This window comes from Trichomycterus rosablanca, chromosome 7 (assembly GCF_030014385.1).
Source record: "Trichomycterus rosablanca isolate fTriRos1 chromosome 7, fTriRos1.hap1, whole genome shotgun sequence".
Lineage (NCBI taxonomy): Eukaryota > Metazoa > Chordata > Actinopteri > Siluriformes > Trichomycteridae > Trichomycterus > Trichomycterus rosablanca.
This window is the reverse complement of record NC_085994.1, coordinates 25,408,177-25,414,054: the sequence shown is the minus strand read 5'-3', so window position 1 is coordinate 25,414,054 and position 5,878 is coordinate 25,408,177. Positions and strand designations below refer to the sequence as shown.

General features: G+C 39.4%; 1 non-coding gene across 1 annotated transcript; it reads left to right on the top strand.

Moving 5' to 3' along the window:
* The first annotated feature begins 4,863 nt into the window (after positions 1-4,863).
* trnaa-ugc (transfer RNA alanine (anticodon UGC)) lies at positions 4,864-4,935 on the top strand. Its single transcript has one exon. It is a non-coding gene; the product is annotated as a tRNA-Ala (tRNA).
* The last annotated feature ends 943 nt before the right edge of the window (positions 4,936-5,878 follow it).

Here is a 5,878-nt window from a genome sequence, read left to right as displayed (position 1 = left end):
TAAGTCGTGTGAGGTTTGTCAAAAATACAAACCAAGAATATCAAAGCTTTCCGGTCTACTGCAGTCTACCCCCGTCGTGGAACCAGGTTATATGCTGGGTGTGGATCTGATGGGTCCGTTACCAAAAGTCCACAGCAAAATGAATATCTCTTAGTGGTGGTGGACTACTGCAGCAAATGGGTAGAGCTTTTTCCCCTTCGGACAGTTAAAACTCCCCAAATAGCTCGCATACTTACCAGGGATATATTTACTCGGTGGGGTACACCTGCATACTTGGTATCTGATCGTGGAGCACAATTCATTTCACATCTGTTGAACACCATCTGTAAACAGTGGGGTGTAATCCAGAAGTTAACCACTGCCTACCATCCACAAACTAATCTCACAGAGCGGATCAATCGAACTCTTAAAATCATGATTGCTTCCTTTGTGAAAGATAACCATCGACACTGGGATCAGTGGCTACCAGAATTCAGGTTTGCCATCAACACTGACTGGCAGGAAAGCACAGGTTTTTCACCGGCTGAAATTGCCCTTGGCAGAAAATTGAAAGGTCCGTTGGAGAGATTTCTTGGCCATCTCCATCTCCATGACCACAATGCCTATCGGACCATCCAGAGGCAGCAGGAACTTATTCATCAGGTTCAACAGAACATGAAAAAGGCTCAGGACAAGCAAGCCAAGTATTATAACCAGAGGAGGATCCATCGGGTTTATCAAGAAGGAGACAGAGTGTGGGTGAGGACTCACCCTCTATCTCGGGCCAAGGCCAAGTTCTCTGCCAAGTTGGCTGAAAAATGGAAAGGTCCAGCAGAAATTATTAAACCACTGAGCAAGGTAAATTATCGAATTTCCTTGTGTGAAGACCCTGATAAAGTTGACACCATCCATGTTGAGAATATTAAACCTTTCTTCAGCAGGGAGGGGTCTCTCTTTAAAGGGGGGGGGGGGGGGGGGGGTGTAACAGTCATGGTGGCTAACACCATAGGATTAAATTTGGGCAGTTTTCTTGGTCTCCCTTAGGGGGCAATAGAGAGAATTGCCCATATGTTTTTTTAGTAAAAAGAAGAAGACACAGCCTTTCCCTGGGAAAAGCAAAAGCTGTTTGCTACTCAGTGTGCTGCTGTGGTTATGGGATCTTTATGCAGAGTTAAGATAAAAGGAGTTTAATTGTGAATACTACCCCTTGAGAACTGCTGGATTATGAAAAAGGACATTCAACTTTAACAAGGGTATGAATAAGAACAGCACTAACCTGAATAACTCTGACTGTTGAAGGGATATCCGGTAAGGCATCTGTGCTTTGGACTTTTCAAAGACTTCTTTGGCCAACTTGCTACTGGACTTATTTTATATCGTCTGGAAAGGAAGTTATTTGTAAATATTTGGTTGATTGTGGATGTATGATATTTGTTTTCAATGCCTTATTACTGTTTTTTGTTCAACCATTGTTTTCTGAAGAAGAAGAAGTGTTTATTTAAAATATAATAATAATAATAATACTGTATAAAAGGCACAGGGAACCACTCTCAGATAATTTTTTATGTACAACTCTTTAAAGGAGGAAAGTTACAATAGTCATAGTGTGAATTAAAGATTTTCAGCTACATTTTGGCTTGTTGATTATTTATGTATAAGCAGCATACATTCATTAGGTCAATCCAAAAACTTGATGTTGTCTTTATTCCAAACAAGTACACTCTTATTTTTAGGAACATTTCTATGACATTCAGAGCAACAAAGGCTTTCTTGAGTGGCGTGTGAAGACTGTGCAACGTCAATCCAAAGCTGTATCTACATCCCATAACAGAGTGGAGCTAAAGGGAGGCCCCACATCATCAAGAACATTTGGTTCCATAGATGACCAGCAAACAGGAGATGCATGTATGGAGGCCATGTCTCTACTTCACCACACCACAGACCGTGACCTAGTTTTCCAAAAGATGAGAGAAACATTCCATTATCGTCAAAAGATGCTCCATGACCCACAGCAATCATCAGACTTAATTCAAATGTTTCCACGTTTTTTGGACATTAAGGGACTGGTCAGTTATAAATGTGAACTTGGTAAACATTTATAAAAATAATTAATTAATTCACTTTGTGATTGTAATGGTAGTCCTTTTTTTTAGATTTTGCAAGACTTCTTGTTGATGTTTGGAGCAGAGACTGCTTCCCGGTTCCTTGAAAAATGGAACACCAGTTTTAAAGACAAGGTCATCCAAGAGGCCAGGACCCTCAGGGAGACGTCACTCTTAAAAAAATTACTGAAATCTGCCCTGAATGACGAATCAGACACTGCTGATGAGCCTGGTATTACAAGTTATACTTCATTAGGGTAGTAAAAAAAATCTAAAAAGTCTAAAAATCTCAATAGCCTGCCGACTTCTGCCGTTTCCCCAGTAAGCTTCAGTGACAATCATTTTGTGTCATTGCAAAACTTGATCTTAATGTGAGCCCATACACTAATGCTGTGATGTTTTTACTTCCTGAAATATTCTAACTCAAGATTTGATTTTATGGCTGCACTGTTTTAGAAATATTTTAGATTAATGGCAAAGTTTGTATTGACCAGCCCATTTTAAACAGCGAGTTTTAGGACGTTATGAATGGCTGACTATAGAGGTAACCTTGTCCTCTTCAAGGTAGAAATGTGAATAGACATTCTTAAGTAAATTTTGCTAACACTATGCAGATTGGGACAGCGACATGGCCTCTCTCTTTGTCTTGCTGCATCTTCTCTCTCCACAACCATCTGGAAGGAAGCGGCCCAAGAAGATCAGTGTCGAAGATGCAACAGATCATTTGGTGAAATTTCACAAGGTTTGTTAAGACAGTGTGATCCAGTTTCAAATATTGTGTTTATGCAACATTTTTAAAACGAATAGTTTATATAGAAGTGTTTTTTTTGTGTTTTAGTCCTGCCAGAGTTTGGAAGATCACCTCATGACCATTGAAGGAAACCCCCAGCCGTATCTTCTGGCCACAGGGACTTCAAAAGCACAGGTTTTCAGCTTCTACATAGTGTTGGACAGAAAGCTTCTTCCATGTCAGTCAAGTACATCCTTGGGTGCATTTGATGAGCTGTTCTGTTTTCAGTGTGAAATATGACGATGCTCTATCCAGCCTATACACATTTTTGCAGACTACTTTGTACAATGTTGATATTGGCACAACAGTGGTGCCCAAATGTCCTATGGGTGTGATTCACATTTTTACATTGTGTCAGAGAGTTGTATTATTTAATTTGTCAACGTTTTGGATTAATGGGATTTACATTGATCAGCCATAACATTAAAACTACCTCCTTGTTTCTACACTTACTGTTTATTTTATCAGCTCCACTTACCATATAGAAGCACTTTGTAGTTCTACAATTACTGCCTGTAGTCCATCTGTTTCTCTACATGCTTTGTTAGCTCCTTTCATGCTGTTTAATGGTCAGGACCCCCACAGGACCACCACAGAGCAGGTATTATTTAGGTGGTGGATCATTCTCAGCACTGCAGTGACAATAACATGGTGGTGGTGTGTTAGTGTGTGTTGTGCTGGTATAAGTGGATCAGACACAGCAGCGCTGCTGGAGTTTTTAAATACTGTGTCCACTTACTGTCCACTCTATTAGACACTCCTACCTAGTTGGTCCACCTTGTAGATGTAAAGTCAGAGACGATCGCTCATCTATTGTTGCTGTTTGAGTCGGTCATCTTCTAGACCTTCATCAGTGTTCACAGGACGCTGCTGGCTGGATATTTTTGGTTGGTGGACAATTTTCAGTCCAGCAGTGACAGTGAGGTGTTTAAAAACTCCACCAGAGCTGCTGTGTCTGATATAATACCTGCTCTGTAGTGGTCCTGTGGGATCCTGACCATTGAAGAACAGCGTGAAAGGGGGCTAACAAAGCATGCAGAGAAACAGATGGACTACAGTTCGTAATTGTAGAACTACAAAGTGCTTCTATATGGTAAGTGGAGCTGATAAAATGGACAGTGAGTGTAGAAACAAGGAGGTGGTTTTAATGTTATGGCTGATCAGTGTATATGGACCCTTGTTTTAATTTTTATGTACTGTAAGCACCATACATGAACAAAGACCTGCATAACAGAGAAGTTTGGGATCTTATTGATCTTAAGGTTGTTAAGACTATGTTTGCTTTGCTGAGCAAACATAGTCTCAACAATTTTGTTCATACAATAAGATCCCAAACTTCTCTGTTATGCAGGACTTTCTTCATGTATGGTGTTTACAGTAAACATGAATGTGATAGAAACAACATTTTGAAATCCACATTCCCTTGTTTACACACTTTTTAAAGTGTACTTTTTTCTACCATTTTGGCAGTATGTTTTAAATGTAAATGTTTGGTTTAACATGTTATTTGTATGTATCCATGCAGCATGTATTGTTTAATACATGGATTTTGTTAAAATAAAACTTGTTGTAATTAATATGGTGTTTTTGTAATCATAGCCCTGACCTTTTTGGTGTTTTAAAATATTAACTCTGTGAGTGTTAAATTTAACACATTTAAGTTTTGACTGTTAACACTATCAAAGAGTTCACAATTGTATTTACTCAGAGTAAAAGTTGTATTGTACTCTACATGGGATTTAGTTTTAACTCCCACAAGAGTTCAGTTTTAACTCCTGAAAGTAGTTAAAAAATTAACTCTGAGAAAAGAGTTATTTTAACTCTGCCACAGAGTCAAATCGATGGTCTCACATGTACACTCAAATTGAGTTGATTTTAACTCACTGGGAGTTTATTCCAAAGACCAGAATTTGCTGTGTAGAGATACCTGGTCATGGGTCTCTTTTTGTTTTTGCAAAGAGACCTGTACCTGTTGCTTTGGTGCCTGTTCTGAGGGATGTTGCTCAGTGGAAGAGCGCATGCTTTGCATGTATGAGGCCCAGGGTTCAATCCCCTGCATCTCCAGTAGCTTGATGTTTCACTCTGCTAGAAAAAAGCTTCAAGTGTTCTTCTAAAGCTTATGGCTTTAATAACGGTCACTATCAAGCTTGCGCTCTGCTTGTTACTCTTGGACTTTAAGAATGTTCTTGAGCTCAGCTTCCAGTTGTTACTTTTGCACAGGGACGTTTTTCAGTGTGTGACCTTTCTTTGCTGTGCTGCCATTGCCATGGGCTAAGGCATCGCTCTCGTAAACCAAAGCTCACAGCTCATTCCCAGAGTGTTTCTTATTCGTGCTTTGTTTTTAATGTCACAGACAAAATGCTCCTTGAAACATACACTTGGCCGTTAAAGACCCAATCACAAGTTTTTTCTTTTGTAAACTTCACCTGACTGAAAGATCAACGGCTATAGGACAGCACAAGAGAACTTAATTCATCAAAGCTGTAATTCCACAGCAGCATCTTACTGCTACACAGGGATTGTAGCTTAGATTAAGCTATTTAAATAACATCAAGAACATCAAGTTCTTTTGAAGAAAATCTTGCTGCTCAGATCTTCTACTCCAGTGTCGTTTACTGAATATGAGAAAACAAGCCTTCGAAATCTTAAGTGTACACTGGGAGAGACTTACACACACATTTATAATAAGTCTTCCAATTTATTAGGTATGTGAAGCAGGCTTATATAGTCTGTGTCTGCGTGAGAAATGTGAGCCTATGCCTCAACTTAGTTGAATTTTAATGGTGAGATAGCCCGAAGCTAAGTTAATGGTTAGGGAGCTGGGATTAGAGAACACACAAAAAACCTATGTAAATAGGTGCTATGGTTAACTATTGCTGGGATGTGTAACTCTGTTGCAACACAGAGGTCAAAGGAGAAGGACAAATGCCAAAAGTTTATGAACACTTTTTTATTCTATCTATCAGTTCCCCCTTTTCAGGCCCAACAGGCCTGATCTAAATAATAA